This window comes from Nyctereutes procyonoides, unplaced genomic scaffold, assembly GCF_905146905.1.
Source record: "Nyctereutes procyonoides isolate TBG_1078 unplaced genomic scaffold, NYPRO_anot_genome, whole genome shotgun sequence".
NCBI classification, from domain to species: domain Eukaryota; kingdom Metazoa; phylum Chordata; class Mammalia; order Carnivora; family Canidae; genus Nyctereutes; species Nyctereutes procyonoides.
In genome coordinates this window covers 43,020,120-43,040,319 of record NW_026575020.1, presented here as the reverse complement: position 1 = coordinate 43,040,319, position 20,200 = coordinate 43,020,120, and positions in this window count along the sequence as shown.

Here is a 20,200-nt window from a genome sequence, read left to right as displayed (position 1 = left end):
TAAGGAGCAAAGCTACCCATTCCTCCAGGACCTCATGAACCCTTCCTGAGGATCTACTGTGTGCCAGACACTGAGCACATCCCATCTATTCCTTCTTTCCATCACTCCTGACATTGACCTGGAAGAGCATCCCAGCCTGCAGGATGCCAATTGATGCTGCTGTTTCTCAGCTGTCTTCTGGCCCAGCCTCTTCCCTCTAACAGCCCCTTTCCAAGGCCACCAGGGTCTACTCAATACCTGGGGTCACTGGGCCCTGGCACTGGTATGACGTTTGGGAGCATCCTAGTGCCACCTTCTGGCTAGTGCCAGAAGAGCAAGGAGCCCAGCCCAGGAGCAGCCCCTTAGGAGGAAGGCCGGCTTGTGGGATTTGCTTTCTGCCTTGGGGCAGAAAAGATCTCAGGCAATTTCTAAGGATGCATTAATGCACTACCAGAGCAGAAAATCAGGGTGTGGGAAAGAAGAATGAAACACAAGAATGGGAACACGGAGGAGGCAGGGATGAAGTTAAAATACAGACCATAAGGATCTACTGTTCTGGAAATAAGATCACAGGCTCAGAAAATTGGAAGGTGGCTTTCGTCATCTGTTGGAGACAGAGAAATGCGGGAAGCATCCACCAGCCATGGCCAGGTGATAACTCATCTTTGTTCTTATCCCATCCGTTTATAGGTTCTTTACACCAGGGTACAGTACAGAATAAACACACATACACACTCACCACCTCTTTCCAGAAATCCTATTGGGATGCAGAAGGGAGAGAGGCCCTTATAATGAGGATTTGAAAAGTGATAGGGTGAAAACAAGGAGAGTTAGGGTGAACAAAATAAGATATTCACGTGAAAAAGATCCAGATATATATTTAAAAAGGCAGTGTTCTTAAAAAAATTAACAAGGGGAGTATTGTTTTGAAAGAATAAGTGTTAAAGAGATTTCTGTTAGTTGAGTTTTTCACTTTCAAGCTACATGGCGTGAAGTTCTTTTGCTGTGAGGGATCTGGGTTCCCCCACCGCTATACTCTTGCTGTGGAGGACCACCCCTTGGTTCTAAGCTTCTAGCACGTGGCACAAAGGGAGTCTGTCATAGCCACTCACTGAATCTCAAAGTCCATGCATGGAGACAAACCAATTGCTCAGGAAAAACACAACTTTGGGGCTAAATGGAAATGAGTTTCTCTTGGGCTGGGGTGGGGGGTTCCAGGGTGGGTGGGTGGGGGGTCCTAGGGGAAGAAGACAGAGTGAAGATGACTGATGTTCTCTGGGACAGCCTCCCTGTGAGCCACTTCATGGAGCATCATGCCCAATCCAATCTGGGTTTTCATCACAGCTCACTTATTAGCTGGGGGACATGGGAGCCTCTACCTCACGTGTCTGAATCTCAGTGTCCTCCCTTGTGAACCAGGGCCGGTGGCAGGGCCAGGCCCCGGGGTGGTGTGCCAGAGCTCCGCGAAATGAGGTGTGAAGAATACTTAGCCCAAGCTGCTGTGGAAACCAGTCTGGTGCTTCCTCACAAAGGTAAAGAGAGTCACCATATGACCCAGAAATTCCACTCAGAGGGATATATCCCAAAGAATTGCAAACAGGGACAGATATCTGGACACCAATGTTCATAGTAGCATTATTCATAATAGCCAGAAATTGGAAATAACCCAAGTGTCCCCCAGTGGATGAATGCATAGTCCAAATGCAGCGGGTCTGTGCAAAGGGATATTATTTAGCCTTAATTAAAATGAAATAAAATTTGGATACATGACCACATGAGTGGACCTTAGAACCCTGCTGCTAACCTGACACAAGAGGACAACATTGTGTCCTTAGAATAAGCAAGTTCGTTGAGACTGAATGTAGAGCAGAGATTCCTGGGGGCAGAGGGGAGAGAGCCGTGGGGAGTTACCATGGAAGGAGTACAGAGTTTTTTTTTAAAGATTTTATTAAACACTTTTTAAAAAAAAGATTTTATTTATTCACGACACACACACACACACACAGAGGCAGAGACACAGGCAGAGGGAGAAGCAGGCTCCATGCAGGGAGCCCGACGTGGGACTCGATCCCGGGTCTCCAGGACCACGCCCTGGGCCGAAGGCAGGCGCCCGACCGCTGAGCCACCCGGGGGGCCCAGTACAGAGTCTTTGAGATGGTGAGAAGTTCTGGGGATGGGCAGTGGTGACGGCTGTGCAACATTGTGAATATACTTAATGCCTCTGTATGGTACATTTTTAAATGGTTAAAATGGTAAATCAAAAAACAATTTTTAAGTAAAAAAAAATCTGGTCTTAAAAAAAAAAAAAGTACTTAGCACAGAGTCCAGCACCGACTCAGTCTCCACCTGTGTCCTCCGCTTCAAGCCTCCTGGGCCACGCTGGGGCTCCCACTAGGGGCGCACGCGCTCCTCGCAAAGCCCTCCAGGGGCCAGAGGGAAGGGTGGGGCGCAGCCGCCCACCAGCCGGCCGGGGGTTCGCAAGGTGGGTGGGCTGCAGTAGAGTCGGTGGGGGCCGGAGCCTGAGTCCTGGGACGCCCCCCCGCCCCCCCGCCCAAAGTCCCAGCGCTGCCGCTGCCTTGCAAGGCCCCCTCCCGTCTGCGGCCACGGCCGCCTGCCTCTGGTCTGCGGCAGGCCGCGGGGGTTCCGGACTGTGCTTCTCGCTTCTCCACTGAAGTGCGTGTGAGTCACCTGGGAATCTTTCCAAGAGGCGGATTCGCGATCCAAGTGTCTGGGTGGGGCCTGGGAAGCTGCATTTCTAACAAGCTCGTGGCTGGTGTCCATGCTGCTGGCTCTTGATCTGTCTCCCCCACCTCCAGCTCTGATGACAGGTTTTGTTGGTTTGTCTTAATTCTAAGTGGGCTTCCTGCCCGACCTGGGCCTCAAACTCATGACCCTGAGACTGAGTCACTTGCTCTACTGATTTGAGCCAGCCAGGTGCCCTGACAATTTTTTTTTTGATTTTATATTTAAATGATCTCTACGCCCAATGCAGAGATTGTTAAACTCGGGACCCCAAGCTCAAGGGCCGCTCGCTGTACCCACTGAGCCAGCCAGGCGCCCGGCCATCTGCTTTTTTGAGTTGAGCAGGGAAGACGCGCCAGTGTTCCAAACCCTTCTGCAGAAGTGACTGTTTATGCGCTCATTCACTCCTTCCTTCACTCATCCAGCAAGTGCTTTCTGGGTCCAGCCCTACAGTTGAGGAACTCGTGGACACCAGAACCAGAATATGACCAGGGCCAGGGGAGAAGGAAACCCAGGGTGGGGGTTGTGGGAGCACCAGAAGGGAGAGGGGATCAGTGAAGGCCTCCCAAAGGAGAAGATCCCTTCACCTATTCTTTTTTTTTATTATTTTATTTATTTTATTAAAGAAAGATTTTTATTTATTTATGAGAGACAGAGAGAGAGAGAGAGAGAGAGGCAGAGACACAGGCAGAGGGAGAAGCAGGCTCCATGCAGGGAGCCCGATGTGGGACTTGATCCCCGGTCTCCAGGATCATGCCCTGGGCTGAAGGCAGCGCTAAACTGCTGAGCCACCCGGGCTGCCCTTATTTTTTATTTTTTTATTATTTTTATTGGAGTTCAATTTGCCAACATACAGCATGACACCCAGTGCTCATCTCGCCAAGTACCCCCCTCAGTGCCCATCACCCAGTCATCCCAACCCCCGCCCACCTCCCTTTCCACTACCCCTTGTTTGTTTCCCAGAGTTAGGTGTCTCTCATGTTTTGTCACCCTCACTGATATTTTCACTCATTTTCTCTCCTTTCCCCTTTATTCCCCCTCACCTATTCTTAATTTTTTTTTTTTTATTTACTTATGATAGTCACAGAGAGAGAGAGAGAGAGGCATAGACACAGGCAGAGGGAGAAGCAGGCTCCATGCACCGGGAGCCTGACGTGGGATTCGATCCTGGGTCTCCAGGATCGCACTCTGGGCCAAAGGCAGGCGCCAAACCGCTGCGCCACCCAGAGATCCCCCCCCTCACCTATTCTTAATGAGCAAGCAAGAGAGCACCAGTTAAAGATGAGGCTGGGGGGAGGGAAAGCATCTTCCAGGCAGAGGAATGGCATTGTGCAAAGGCCCAGAGAAGAAAGAGCCCTGCTTACTGAAGTAATGTGTGTAGTGAGGAGCCACACAGATGGACAGAGCAAACATGCAAACACAACAGCCGGCACACACACTGTTGAGGTACGGATGTGTGTAAGAAGCAGCATCCTAAAAAAAATGAGGAGTCTCTTCTTTTTTCTTTTCTTTTTCTTTTTCTTAAGTATGCTGTACACTCAACATGAGGCTTGGACTTAAGACCCCAGGATCAAGAGTTGAATGCTCTACTGTCTGAGCCACCCAGGCGCCCCAAGATGACAATTCTTATTCAGGGAAACTCCTTGAGCTCCAAGTGGAGTGGGTTGTTGTGGGATGGTTTCCATAGCAACCCTCTACTTTCCTCCCCCAAAGATTCTGCAAGGATGCTTCCAAGGGCCTCCTTCTCTCCATGGCTAAGGCTCCCTCAGCTGGAGAGGGAGTCTACTTCCATCCCTTCCCACCCCCTCCCCACCCTTCTCTGGGTCCTTAGACCCCCACCTCCAGAACCTGACTCCAGGGAGTATGCTGTTCCACACAGGGCCCATACTCACCCCACCCTTTTCTGCTCCAGCAGAACTGCCTGCTACCCCTCACAACTTTGAGAGGCAGTTCTGGCTACCCCCTTAAAAGGTGATCAAAGCTGAGAGAGAGACAGACATTACCTGAGGTTTGAATTCTTTCCACCTGGGGTGTGGGGTGTGGGGTGTGGGTGCAGTCTACCAAAGGTCAAGGTCTCGGAACACCCCTCTCCTGACTTCCACCCCAAGGCCGGAGCATTCAGTCATCCATCCCATCCACTCATACCTACTGAGCATCTACTATGTGCCTGACCCCTGCCAGGCCCTCCAGATGCAGACCCAGACCCATGAGCTCATCATCTAGTGGGAAGAATGACTTGGAACAAAAAAGTAAATGAGCATCAACACCCTTTGGGTATCATGAACATGTGGGCTCTCCCCACTTTTGGATCCATTGAGGAAGATAGAGAAGGATGGGAGACCTGGGGGAGGAGGTCTGAGAACCCAGGCCTGGGAGGGGCCTAAAACCTCATTGCTCTGGAAAAAAGTGCTTGTGTCTCCCTTGCTCAGCCTTGGATCACTCGATCCGGAGAGCCAGCTGCCGTGCCCAAGCAGCCCTATGGAGAAGTGTGCGTGATACTAAACCTGAGCCCTCCTGCCAACAGCCTAAACCAACTTGAAGTTTTTACTAACTTTTTATCGGCTTCTTCTATCAATTACTGAAAGAGGGATTGTGGGGTGAGTAAGCCATCTCAGAAACAAATCCTCCAGCCCCAGACTTCAGCCTGGCTGACACTTGATTACAAGTCATGCGAGACCCCAACTAAGCTGCTCCCAAATTCCTGACCCACAGGAGCAGTGCAATAAGAAGTGGTTTTTGTTGTTTTAAGTCACAAATTTTTTGGAGATTTTGTTATACAACAACAGATAGCTAATATCCGGGTATTGATCAAATACATAAGGGGAAGCAAAGGTATTACAAAATAATGGAAGCCAGATTTCTCACCATTGGAGAAAGGAATTTTGAATATGGAAAGGGAGAAAATTCAAATGACTTTGTGGTGCTGGATAGAAATTAGAGCTCTTGGCTGTCCATATCTATACAAAGATATTGATTGAACAGATATAGCTGTGAATGAGCAGGGAGCCTGCTTCTCTCTCTCCCTCTGCCCCCCCCCATGCTCTCTCTCTCTCTCTCAAGTAAATAAATAAAATCTAACAAATAAATAAGATAAATTAATTAAAAATATCATTCTCCATTAAAAAGAATCAAAGTTCTTGGGGAAATGACTGATTTCAGGGCAGATAAAATGAGCCTGAAATGTCGTATTACACCCAAAAGTAAGCAAGCATACAAAGAATGGGGGGACAAATCAAAAGGAGTGCCCGCTGGCCACATCTGAAAATATCTGAGCATCAAAAAACTGGGCGATGGACATTAAGGAGGGATGTGATCTAACAAGCACTGGGTATTATTTAAAACTGATGAATCACTGAACTCTACCTCTGAAACCAATAATACATTATATGTTAATTAATTGAATTTAAATAAAATAGAAAAATATTGACAATAATAAACCAGTATTGGTCATATTGATACAACCTACTGAATAAAACCGGAATCCATGACTCTACACTGAGTCAATAAATAAATGAGCAAATTAAGTTTGATAAAAAGCTGGATATTTATATATTTCAAAGTACCTCCCCACAAAATGCTCATGAATAACAGGTGGGAAAAGAGTAACTTTACAGTGGGGAAGCCTAGTAGATACCATCTTAATCAAGCTATGAGAAATGAGACCAGTGAAAATCCTGAACCACCTGATAGAATGCAATAAAAAGAATGCAGTATCATTTCTGTAATATTCCTGTAGATATCTAAAGTTTTCCCTCATTTTTTATTTGCTTGGGCTATTGATTACTGAAAGAGGGATTGTGGATTTGTCTATTTCTCCTTTGAGTTCTCTTGAATTCTGATATATATATATATATATATATATATATATATATATATATAATCTTAAAAAGATTTTATTTATTTATTCATGAAAGACACACAGAGAGAGAGAGGCGAAGACACAGCCCAATGTGGGATTCGATCCCAGGACTCCAGGATCACGCCCTAAGCCAAAGGGGAACACTCAACCACTGAGCCACCCAGGCATCCCTGCTTTATATATTTTGAGGCTACCTTATTAGTTGCCTGCAAGTTTAGAATTTTTCTATCTGCCTGATAAATTGGACATATTTTTTCTCACTGTGAATAGCTCTTTATCTTCAGCATTGCTTTTTTTTTTTTTTTTTACCTTAAACTCTACTTTTGCTGATCTTAATGTAACTATACCAGTTTACTTTGGGTTAAAATTTTATGATTTAACTTTTTCCAACCTTTTCCTCCTTATTTTTGTATCCTTATATTGGGACATGTCTATCTTTTAAGCAGCATATAATTGGGTTTTATTCATTTTTTTTTACCCAAAGTGTTCATGCTTATCTTTCAAATGATGTATTTAATCTGCTTACATTTAATATAATGCTGACATATTTGGCTTTATGTCTCCCATCTTCTGTTTGTTTTCTGTTTGTCTCATTTCTTCTCTGTTACTTTTCTCTCCTTCCTTGCTCTCTCTTGCCAACCCGAAAATACATACCCAGCTAAAAATACCCTTTGAAAATGGAAATGAAGCAGAGGTATTCCAGGCAAATAAAAACTGTAATAATTTGCCACCAGCTCACCCTTATCAAAGGAATTAGGAAAAGATGGTTTTCAGACAGGAGAAAATGGATCCCAGACAGAAACTTGAAGATGCAGGAAGAAATGAAGGCCAATGGAGAGAGAAAATATGTGGTTAATCTAAACCAATATTGTCTGTGTAACCAATAATAATATCCTCTTGTGGAGTTTGAAATATATAAATAATTACTTTGTAATTCTTTACAAAATACTTTTTGTAAAATACAAAGTACTTTACAAATACTTGATGGCACCAGATGACAATAGCATATAAGTCAGAAGGGGGCAAATGGAGTTTTAAGTAGCCTAAGATTCCTGCATTTCCCTGCAAGTGGTAAGAGTACTAATGTATACTAGACTTTAATTGTCATCTCCAGGAGAAGCACTACAAGAATGGGAAACTGGTAAGGTAATAAAAAAAATAACATGTATTAGTAAAATAAATATCAAATCAGTCCAGAGGTGAGAAGGGAGAGAAAATAAATGCATATATTTGAGCTTTTATTTATCTGTTAGAGAGAGAGAGAGAGAGAGAGAGAGAGAGAGCGAGCATGCACAAGTTGGGGGCGGGGAGAGGGGTGGAGGGAGAGGGAGAAGCAGGCTCCCTTGCAAGCAGAGAGCCCAATGCAGGGCTTGATCCCAGGACCCTGAGATCGTGCCTGAGCTGAAGGCAGAGGCTTAACCAACTGAGCCACCCACGTGTCCCATAAATGTATTTTTTTAACTGAAAAGTAAAGTAACACATAGAAGAAACTTCAAAAATAATAAAAATCTTCTTAAATTGGGTAGGGGGCATATAGTGTTTGACCTGATCCACGTACTTTACATCTATTAGATAAATATGGGGCAGCCCGGGTGGCTCAGCGGTTTGGCGCCGCCTGCAGCCCGGGGCGTGATCCTGGAGACGCGGGGTCGAGTCCCACGTCGGGCTCCCTGCACGGAGCCTGTGTCTCTGCCTCTCTCTCTCTCTCTCTCTCTGTCATGAATAAATAAATAAAAACCCTTAAAAGAAAAGATAAATATCGTTTTTGTCTCTATGCTATAGTCAATACAAATAAAATTCAAAAACAAAGCAGCTGGCGGAACACTAGGCGCAGATCATAGGATCTCATTTGTATATGTATACACAGGGACAAGATAAAGACAAGGGAACAGAAAACAGCTGGGGCACACAGAAATCTCTTCATGCATTTCTTTCTGTAGAGGAAAATCTCGAGGCCCATTTGGCAAAATGCAATCCTTTGGTGTCCGGGGATGCGGCCCCGAATGCTGGGGGGAACCTGCCAATTGCTGCCTCGTACGGTCCATGGCGTTGGCATATCTTTCTCAGTAAGCATACGCTACTCGAAAAGTTATCAACAGTCTGCCAACATGCTTCCACTTTGAAAAAGAAATTTCGAAAGTGTGATGAGACCAGGACCCGCTGTGCCTCGCGCTCCGGGGGCGGGTCACCCGGCGCTCCTTCCCGGGCCGGCCGACGTCCTGTCGTGAGCCAGGCCGGCCACACGGTGGCGCCGCGGGGCAGGCTCAGCGGCTCCCGGCCCGCGTGGGGGCGGCGGGGCCGGGGGGGGGGGGGTGGTGTAGGGACGATGCGGCGCTGAGCGGGCGGCGCATCCGCCCGGGCACCCCTACTTCTCCCGCGTCCTGCCAACAGCCTCAGCAGGCGGCGTCCGGGGCGCTCGCGCGCAGCGACTCCATCGCCCGCGTAGGCGTCCGCGGAGCATCCCTGCGCCAGCCGCCAGCCGCCAGCCCACCCCGCTGCGCGACCTGGATGCCCTCCCGCGTCCCGGTGTCAGGACTGGATTCCCAGAGCAGGCCTGTTAGATCACCGTTGAGGCCTGCCCCAGGGGCAGACGGCTCTAGGTCCTGTGAGGTGTGCAGGCCACACTGACCCTCCCTACCGTCGAGGGAGCTACAAGAGGGTGCAGGGGTCTTGCCTCCGATGAGATGACCCTGGTTTCTCCCTAAGGTCGGGGGTTTCTGATCTCTGCTTCTGAATTCTCCCACACGTAAATCTGACCATGTCATTGCCTGCTTAGGATACTGCATACCTGCCCACTGCCCTCAGGAGAAAGTCTACACTCCTAAGCCTGACGGCTGAGGTTCTGTACCACCACCATACCCCCAAACCACTGCCGCCTGGAGGCACCCCATGCTCCATTACACCGAATCCTTTCATTCCCTCCCACCTGGCATGCTCTCTCATCTCTGAGCCTCCAGCTGCTGTTCCCACTCACTCAAATACTTTTGCACCCTCCAGTTTTTCCTTGTCTAACTGACTCAACATCCTTCAGATCTTTAGTTTAAGCGTTGCTTCCTCCTAGAAGCACCTCTGATCCCTGCTGGCCCCCACGCTTAACTCTCTGAATACCACACTGGACTTTAATCATACATTTATTGTCCGCCCCCCCAGTGGAGGATGGGCCTCTTGAGGACAGAAGCCCGTCCACCAGTGTCATCCCTGCTCTTCCGCAGCCAGAATGGCATCTCCTGGGCGGTCCATAAATCAGCGTCCCTTGGATGTTGAAAAGCGTACATGGAATGGTGGGGCCCCCTTCTTTTTGTGGTGCCTGAGGGATTTGGCAAAGGCACCCTGGGCTGCCAACAGGAGGAGCACAGAGACAGGAGGGAAAAGGCACGGTTACAATAGTTCATTCAGAGGAACCGCTGGCCCCCCCTTGGGCTCCTGCTACCTGGCCAGCCGGATAAGTCACAATGTCTAGAAGCTGCGGGGACCCTGCCCCAGCACAGCTTGCAGCAGGTGGCTGGACGCAGGCTGGCCTCACGCTGCGCCAAAGAAAGAGGCGGGCAAGTGGCTCAGCTCCACGCAGCTCTGCCCGGCGTCCTCCTAGTACATATGGTCCCTCCAAGACTCAGAGGTCCAGTCCATGTGTCACATTGACATTGGACATCTCCCCCTGAGCACCCTCAGCACCCTAAACTCTTCAAATTTATCACCTTTCTCCAAATTGCTTCTCCTTCTGACTCCCCACTCCCAACACTGCACCCCTAACACTCACCTATCCCCCAAACTTGGTCTCTGGTTAAGGACCCCACCATCTACTTTGCCAAGCTCTCCAGGGTCCTGTGAGGACAGTACTCCCTCTCCATCTGCCCCTCACCCCTCCTGCATTCCGCATTACAGCCAGACTTTCTGATTTTCAGGTCCCCAAATGAGCTGGCTGCTCTCTCCTCTTGACGCTGTGCTGACCCCTCAGCCTGGACACCCCTTTTCTGCATGGCAAAAGCAGCTATCCTCAGCGCTATCCCTCAGGTTCTGCTTAGACACCCCCTCCTCCAGGAAGCCCTTCCAGGTCAAGTACTCTTCCTTAGGGCTCCCATGGTTACCTGGGCTTTCTCATCTCTGCCTGGATCACACTGTGTTGCCAAAGCCAGTAGTTAGTGTTGTGTCCCCAGCTCACTTGGCTGCTCAGCACCCCCTGACCCAGTTTGCAGAAATCCCTTCTCCCCTTGGCTTCCAGGTCCCTGCTGACTGGGCCTTCCTCCTCGTAGAGGCTGTTCCTTCTTTCAAGCTCTTCCTCATCTCCCTGCCCCCTGATGCAGGCACATCCCAGGACTGGGCTCCCAGCCCTCCTCTGTCCCCTCCCGCCTCTCCTTTGGTGCTGGCATCCAGGCACAGAACTTGAAATTCCACCTGCACCTGGCGGTCCCCAGGTCTGTCTCCACTCTCTGCCCTGGATGACTGGTGCCCACCTCTAGCTGGGCAAGTACAATCAGGGCCTCAGCTCAAACTCCCTTCCTCTGACCTCCGCTCCTAGCTTCATTCTCCTCGCTCATGAAGCTCTGAACCTTGCTGTCATCCTTTCCTCTCTTTATCACCCCATGTCAGTCCATCAGGAAGGCTCATGGCTACCTTCCAAGCACACTCAAGTCCCACCCTCTCACCACCTTCACCCAACCACCTAGTCCAGTCTCTCTTGTTGGGTCAAGTTCAGTGGCCTCCTGACCCATCTCCCCCTGTCAGTCCTGGCCCCCTTTGGTCTGTTTCCAACCCAGCAGCTAGCTGTGAGTCAGGTCACTCCTTACTGCCCAGAGCTTCCACAGACCCCTTCCTCACTCGGAGTAACAGCCAAGCCCTTCCTTTCCAAGGAGACCTGCGGGAGGTGACCTGCTCTTCCTCCACCTCAGTGTCATTCCCTGAACATCCCCACCTTTTGGCCTTTGCACTGGCTGTTCCCTCTGCCCATCATATCTGCACAGCTCCCCTCTCATTGCTGTCAGATTTCTGCTCAGAGAGCAGGACCTGACTCCCAGCGCTTCCTGGGCCCTTCATTCCGCCTTACCACCACCCAACATATCATGTGTGTTTACTATGTCTCCACTGGAATGTAAATCTAGGAAGGCGGGGATTTTTTGTCTTGTGTTCCTGGCTATATTCTCAGTATCTGGCATGTGGATACTCTCCTTCACTAGATGGTGAAGACTGAGTGGGTGGGTAGGTGGAGGGAGGGAGGGAGGGATGGATGGATGAGTAGGTGGATGGGTGGGTGGGTGGGTGAAAGGGAATGTGGGTAACTGGGTGGAGGGAGGGATAGATGGATGGGTAGGTGGATGGGTGGGTGGATAAATGGGTGGCTGAGGGCATGAGGGGATGGAGGGATAGATGGATGGGTAAGTGGATGGACAGGTGGATAGGTAGATATGTAGAAAGGTATGTGGGCAGGTGGAAGGATGGATGGATAAGTAGGTGGATGGGTATGTGGGTGGATGGGGGGGATGGATGGATGTGTGGACAGGTAGTTAGAGGGATAGATCAAGGTATTGACAGGCAATTGTTGTCTCTGGCAAGAGGCAAGAGGAAGCAACCCTGTTCATCCAGAACCCAGAGTCATTTAAGAGTCCTTGAGATGCTGAGGTCCCAGATCCTGACTGGCCTTCCAGGACTCCCCAGATCCCAGAGGATTTGCAATGCTTATTCCCAGCAGCAAGGAGAAAGTGCTCCAGAATGCCACACTGATCCAAATTTTAAGTTCTAGTGCCTTTTAACACAGCATATCTGCTCCTGAGAATCTGCCCAACAGAAATGCTAGCACTGGTACATAGAAATAGGTATGTGTGCCGAGAGGGTCGGCAGCACTGCTTGGAATCAATCATATGAGACAGGGACCAGCCTTGTTGTCCCTCAGTGGAAAGCTGCTGGTGAAGGGTAGCACAGCCCACCGCACTGTGCTCAGTGGCCAGTATAAGGGTCAAAGGGGATGCATCCATGTGCTTAGGAGGCAAGATTCAGGGTTGAGTTGCTAAGTGACAAAAGAACAATTATATAGAATGTGCTATGTGTGGTGTGAGTAAACACATACTCTGTGTGTGTGTGTGTGTGTGTGTGTGTGTCTGTGTACGTGCCCATGCATCCAGGAAAGAGGTTGGGCTCACATTCACCCACCTCCTAACCATGGTCACCCCTGGACACACACTGTGATTGGAAGGGAAATTTACTTATTAGTCTCTATTCTTAACCAACTTTTCTTTTTTTTTTTAAGATTTTATTTATTTATTCATGACAGACAGAAAGAGAGAGGCAGAGACACAGGCAGAGGGAGAAGCAGGCTCCATGCAGGGAGCCCGACGTGGGACTCGATCCCGGATCTCCAGTATCACACCCCATGCCGAAGGCGGTGCTAAACTGCTGAGCCACCGGGGCTGCCCCCAACTTTTCTTTTTAACAACAAGCTTGTATTCCTATGTCATTGGACACACATTTTTAAAGAAATGATCCCACTGCACATTTCAGGACTTGATTTGATGGCAGTTGGGTTGGGTGGGAAGGTGGATAGTTGGGTGGCGAGTTCACCCAGAGCAGGATCCATAACCTAGCACTGACCAAACCAACCTCGAAATCCTTACTCTGGCATTCAAGGCTCACTTCTACCTAACTTTTGAGCACGATCTCCCAGTACTCCCTAACATATAGAGCAGGGGTGTGTGGGGGCCCAGCAAACTATGGCCTGAAGGTCAGATCCAGCCCATCACCTGTTTTTGTGTAGCCTGTGGGCCGAGAATGTTTTTCAGGTTTTTAAATGGCTGGGAAGTAATCCCAAGAATGCCATTTCATGACACAAGAAAATTATGTGACACTCAAATTTCAGTGTCGACAAATAAAATTCTGTTGCAGTACAGTCACACCCCCTTCGTTAAGTGTCCTCTGTGTTTCTGAGCTCCAACAGTAGAGCTGAGAAAATAGAGTGGAGGCTGAATTGCCTGCAGTACGCCAAGTATTTGCTGTCAGGCCCTTTACAGGTCAGGTGTGCTGATTCCTGATATCTTCTGTCCCAAGCAAATCAGTTGGCTAGGTGGCCCCACTACTTGGCCTCTGCTCTCAGGTCCTTGCACCCTGTGTGCTCTCTCTCTCTGCCACCTCCCCTTGTTTATGTGCTGGAAAACTAGCTATCCTGAAAGCCGGCTGTTATAAACCCCACTGTGACCAGCGGGGAGAGCTCCCTCTGCTGGTCCCCACTTCTGGCTGAAGTCTGGGTCCACCTGCCACCCCAACCTCCCAGCCCTATCCTGTGGGGATCCTCATGGGCAGGGACTCATTCAATTCTGGGTCTTATGCTCCTGACATGCTCTTTGGCTAAAGTCAGCTGAATTGCATGGATAGCTATCATTGCTTTTGTCGATAAAGTGCTTCTAGCTTCTTGATTTTTTCCCCTTGACTCACCATAAAACCTGAAAACCAGCCAGGAAGCATAGGGTGGGAGTGGGGGATGAGGTTCAGGTGGAGGCTCAGGCTCTCTGCAGAGAGCTGAGCTCTTGTGTGTGTATGTGGGGGGGGGGGGTGATTCTGATGATCACAGGGGATTCTCCCAGGGCAGAATCACTCTGCATGACCATGGTGAGCAAAGCTGGGCTAATGTGGAGCGGCAGCAGGAGGACACAGCATGACTCCATTGAGAGTCCTTACTTTGGAGTCAGAGGAATTGACCGCCTGACAGGAAGTGAGTTCCCCATCCTGGGAGGTAATCAAACAGAAGTTGGATCAAGAACGTAAGGGAGAGATTTCTGCCCTCTCAGGGGGCTGCACTGATGAGCCTCCAGCCTGGGACTCTTGGAAGCTAGGGGTTCTCTCAGGGCAATGGCCAGGCACTTTGGTGCCAGCACAGGGCCGAGATCTTGGGGTTTGGGGATAGGACAAAGAGCACTATCCTTGCCGGCTGCTGAAGATCCCCCTCACTTCATGCCAGCCTGTCTCAAGCCTGCTGCCCACACTCAGAACATGCCAACATCCCCGGGGCTCCCCAGATGGAACACAAGGCAAGGCCTTGGGATACAGCAGCCAGGATTGTTCCGTGGAGCCCCATTGCTCATGAAGAAATCAATGATTTCACCGAACCGTGGGGACCATGACCACCGTCCCCGTCCTCTCAACCCTGGCGATCCATGAACACCCACCATCTGCTAAGCGCTTGCTTCCTTCCGAGAAAGTTCTGAGGTTCTCTCTCTCTCTCTCTTTTTTTTTTAAAGATTTTATTTATTTATGAGAGAGAGAGAGAGAGAGAGAGAGAGAGAGAGAGAGAGAGAGAGGCAGAGGGAGAAGCAGGCTCCATGCAGAGATTCCGACGTGGGACTTGATCTCAGGACTCCAAGATCACTCCCTGGGCCAAAGGCAGGCGCTAAACCACTGAACCACCCAGGGATCCCCGTTCTGAGGTTCTCTAATAGAATTGGGCGACACATTTGTGCAGCATGAAGAAGCTACAGCACATTTTAGTTGAGAGTCCAGGCCCTGGAGCCTGCTGTGGTCATGGGGGCAAGTTACCAACCTTCCCAACGGGGCCATGGAGGACTCGGATTTCTCACCTGGCCCCAGATCTGGGGCCCTGCTCCTGCCACTTCTTGACCAGGAGGTTGATGAGTATTTCTGGCCCCTGAGTCCTGCTTTCTTTGGGACTGGTCAGGGTTCTCAGAGGGCACATGGAATCTCTTACAAGGGCCCATGCACACACGGAGCTGCTGTCATTAGAAGGAGCCCGGCCCCAACTCGCCCTGTGGCACCGATGACAGGGCTAGCCCATGATGTGCCTCATGCCCCACTGGCTGGCTCACAACTTGTGAAGAGTTGCCAACCCTCAGTTTTGAGGCACTTAAATGAGCCACAAAAGCAGAGCCACCCCTCTCCTTAAACACAGGAGATGGTGAAGGATGGTTGCTCAGAGGGGCCCAGGATGTCAAGTAGAGCCACCAAAGGCTGGTCCTGTCCCATCTGCCAGACTCCCTGCCATCCACACCAAGGCACGCCCTAGGAGGCACCACTGGGTACTACTGTGGGGCCAGTGAGGCCTTCCAATCAGGTTGACATGGGCCTCAAGCCCCACTGCTGCCCCTGCTCTGAGACTTGCTGTAGCCTCTCAGTGTTCCCATCTGTGAAGTGGGACTCAGAAAACCTTTGTTGGAAAGTTGGTAAGTGAAATGCATAGAGAATGCCAGGTTCACAGTACCCACACCACCCCCAGTAGAAGACCCTCTGGTCTCTTGGCTGGGACCCAGCTTTTTAATGGGAAGAGAGGATCAGTTCAAGCAGATATGCACTAGACACAGGGAGACACACAGAGGAATCTGGAAGTGAGATGCCCGGGTGCTCAGTGCGAGCTCCCAGATTGTGTGCTTGTAGATCAAGGCAGGAAGCAGTGGGGAAACACAACCATTATAACTGATGCTCAGTTCTTCCACAAATATTCTGTTCCACACTTACTACTGGGGGTCTGCTGTCCCCGGCGCTGCTCTAGGTGCTGGGGGCACAGCATGGAGCTTGCAGGAAGCCAGGGCTAGCAGACACTACACAAATATATAATATGATGTCACATGGTGTGCTGAGTGCCAGAAAGAAAACTCAAATGTCGGGGGGCAGCAGTGGCTAGAGAGTGATGAGAGGGACAGGGCAGGGGGGATGGTATCTTAAAGAGGGTGTCAGAGAAGTGGCATTTGACCAGAGACCTTACTGTAGAGAGAGTGAGGCTCTTGGGGATCTGGGTCCAAGCCTCCGGAGGAAATGATCAAGCCTCAGGAGGACAGTGGAAGAGACAGCAAGAAAAGCCAGACAGGTGCAAGCTGTACTAGGGGAAGGAGAAAGGGAGGGAGGGATCGAGGAGGAGGGAAGGGAGAGGGAGAGGAGGAGGAGGGAAGAAAGGGGAAGGAGAGAGGAGAGGAGGAGGTTGGACTGCTCCCCCTGTCCCCGTTCTAAGTTCTACCTCAAGTAACTCATTCATTCTCCTGCCAGCCCTCCGGGAACTGTCCTTACCCTACAATGGCACACAAGGAAACTGAAGCTCTGAGAAGTGGAATTACTTGTCCATGGTTGTCCAGCTGGTAAACTGAGAGCTGGGATTTGGACCAGGCCGGCTTACCTGTCCTTGCCGGAGAAACCCAGCCAGGATGCTCTGGATTGGCCTCTACCCCACTTGGGTTTGTGTTCTGGAGAGGGGCTATGAGGATCAGCTCTGAGACCAGGGAGGAGCCAGACACTGTGGGCTCCCCCATGGGCTCCATCTGGGCCTGAACAGCAGGATTTAGCTAGAAAACCAGAACTCAGGGCCGAAAAGGACTTGAAAACTCTCATGGCCGGAATATTGGCTGTTCTATGTGATAGCATTGCCTGCCCTTGCTCCTTGCATCTGCCTGGCGAACTCTTCTTCATCCCTCCCCCTCCAGTTGGGCTGGCCTCTCTTCTGCAAAGGCTTTCCTGATTCTGCTGACCAGAGGGCTCCTGGGACGTACACTCTTCCAGCCTTCTCATCCCTGGGTTTCGATTCTTCCTTTAAGTCTCTGGCTCCTCGGCTCAATCCAGCCTAGGGTGTGGCAGGGAGGGAGAGAGTGAGGGGTACAGAGAGAGCAGCATCCCCATGCCAGCCTCGCCATCCCAGCAGGAAGGCAATGAGCTAGCTGACCAAGTGGAGTCCACTGTCGGGCTCCCCTTCCTGCTCCTTGCTGCTGATTCTCTCCATGGAGAGACCTTGGGGCCAGCTGCCATCAATGACTCCTTAGTTCCTTTCTTTACAAAGAGTGACCAATTTCATCTGGAACCAGAGGACTCCCCTGCCGCTGGAGCAAAGCTGGGCAGTGGGCTGTGTCTGGACCTGTAGCTCCCAGATCTGGATGTGCCACTCCATCCAGCCCCACCCAACTCCACCCCGCAGTCAGGGTCTCCTAGACATCTCCACATGTCTGTGTGGATTTCCCACAACATAGCTTGGGATCCCCATCCTCAAACCCTCTCCTCCCGAGTCTCCCCCAGCTCCATAAACCAAATCTGAAAGCCTTGGAGTCCTCCTGGACCGGTGGTGTCTTGTCCCTCTCTCCACGTCTGATTGTCCAGCAGCACCCAGGGCCCTACAGGCATGTGAATGCTCTGCCTTTGTTCCTGCCACTCCCTGCATCCACTCTGCAGCAGCTTTCATGTCACTCTCCTGCTTCAGCCTGCAGTGGCTCCCACACTCCCCTGGCACTCCACCAAGTGGCCTCTGTGCCCTTTCTCTTCTCTCAGACTGTTCCCTGCCTGCCTACCCCACCTCAGCCACACTGATTATTGTTTTGTCCTTCCCGCTCACTGAGCTCACTCCCATCTCAGGGCCTTTTCGCCCACTGCTGGTTGCTTTACCCAAACCTACTGGTCAGGTCACTGTGTCTTCCCCGACCACTGGGCTGCAAGAAGTTCCCTGTCATGCTCTGTCATCTGGCCCTGTCTGACTCTCTGTTGAGCCCTCCTCTCTGATATTGTATGTGTCTCCCCTGAGCTAGAACGTAATTGCCACAAGAGCAGGGACAGGGCCATCCCAGTCCCTAACACAGAGCCAGGCACCAAATCAGCACTTCATAACCATTGGTAGAAGGGGCCAAAGAACCAGGTGATGCTAGAATGCCCTTGGTTGCCACTCCAGGAATGAACAAATGCTGCCGCTTTTCGACCTAGAAAGTTCCTGCCTAGGGCTTTACCCTAGGGAGGTCATAAGACAGATGTGCACAGAGTATGTTCAAGATACTCATCACAGCGTTGTTTCTCATCCTGAATGACTGGCAATAACCTAGGTGTCCATCAATGGGGCAACGGCTCAAAGCAGGTGTGGCACAGCTCCTTGCAGCTCCTAAATAGGAGGAGATAGATCTGTTTTGCATTGTTGTGTCACCAAGGGAAGCTATGGAGACCAGTGCTCAGACACATCTATTGTAAACGAACCCCTCAGCTCAGGGCTCTGGTCGCACAGAAACATACCTAATTCATAAAAACAGAAGAAATGAATTGGGAAGGTGTGGGAGCCACCAGGCTTATCCCGCTCTGACCTTGACCTGTGAGAAAGCACTGGCAAGGTAAGTAAATGCCTGGCCCTGGCCCACAGCACTGCTTGGGGGCACAGCCAGACCTGGAACCCAGGTTCCCTTCCCACTGAGCCCCACCTCCCACCTCATCGGTCCTGGGGAATAGCCTAGGGAGGGGTGTGTCTTGAGCCCGTCTGAGACTCTCAAGGCAAGTCCCTTCTTTCAAAGCTTCAGCTTTCCGGACTGTACGATGGGCTCATATTCTCCCCTACTGCCTTACCCCTCCCCTAGGCTGGCAGGATGCTAAAAGTTTGGTTAAGAATGAGCATCACCCTTTACTGAGTACCTCAGACATGCCTGGCCTGGCCCTACCCTACGGCTCAGACCATTGCGTGAGGAAGCGCTATGAGGAGCCCCATTCTACCAATGAGACTCCCAAGGGTGCTAGTTCATGTCCCCCCCCCCATTAGTAAGTGACAGAGTCTGGATATAAACCTAGAGGGTCTGTTTCAGCAACTCCCCAACTCTATCTAGAAAGTGTCCCTGGAAGCCCCAGAAGCACAAGGGCCCCAGAGAGCTGACAGGACAGCTGTACCTGAGCTCACTGCTTGACTGGTGGTCCCAGGGCCTGACCCTCACTCCTAGATCCCTCCCCACGTGGCAGCCTAGCCCCCACACCCACTAAGTGGGAGAGCCAGCAAGCCTGGTGCCTGTAGCTGCCTGGGTAGGGCCCAGCCTCCCTGTAATTAAGGCAGGGGGAGGGTGGAGGCTGGGATCTCTGGCAGCCAAGGGTGGAGGGAGGGGTGGAGGGTGACCTGAGGCTGGGCTGACCATGTCAGCAGCCATGCACAAGGTGGCTGGGAGGGGCTCAGGTGGGTGTTTATTCCCTGCCACCCCTGGCCGGGGTCTTCCTGCCAGCTGCCCAGCCTGTCCTCCTGTCCCCCCAGCTCCCTTCTCTGCATTTCCCTTTGCCTGGGCACCAGAACCAAAGTTGGTCACATTAGAAGGTGCAGCTTCCAAAGTCCTCACAGTGGGCTGTGGGGCAGGAAGCTTTCTAGGGCTGCTGGTGGGAAGGGGCTGCTAGTGGGAACACACAGGCATTCCTCAGAAAGGCCATTCTCTGGGATGCCTTCTGAGGCTGCCTGAAGCCAGCTCCAAGACCGTATTGCCAGGTCCTCCTCACTGAAGCCCCAGCCAGCCCATCTCCCTGACCTTTTCCCAGTGACTTGTCACTCCCACCGCACACTACCTTCCTGCTTCCCAGCCTCTGCTAGTGCCTTTCCTCTGTCTAGGATGCCCTCATCTTCCCCTGCTCTGCCCATCCAAATCCTGCTCTTCTGCTATCCCGTTCACATGCCTCCCCCAGGTAGCCTTCCCTGATTGGGCCAAAATGATGCACTTCTCCCACAAGCCTATGGCCTTGGTCTGTACTCTGGGTTAAACGCAGATCGGATGAATCACTCCATCTTTGCCCTCCCCTCTGCCCCACCCCGCCATTCCTGCCCCAACACCAAGGCTGTAACTTCTCTGGGGCCCGGGCCTGCCCTGGAGGCCACCGGCAGCCTTGGACAAGTCATTTGCCCTGTACAAGCTGCACTGTCCTCATTCTGTAAAA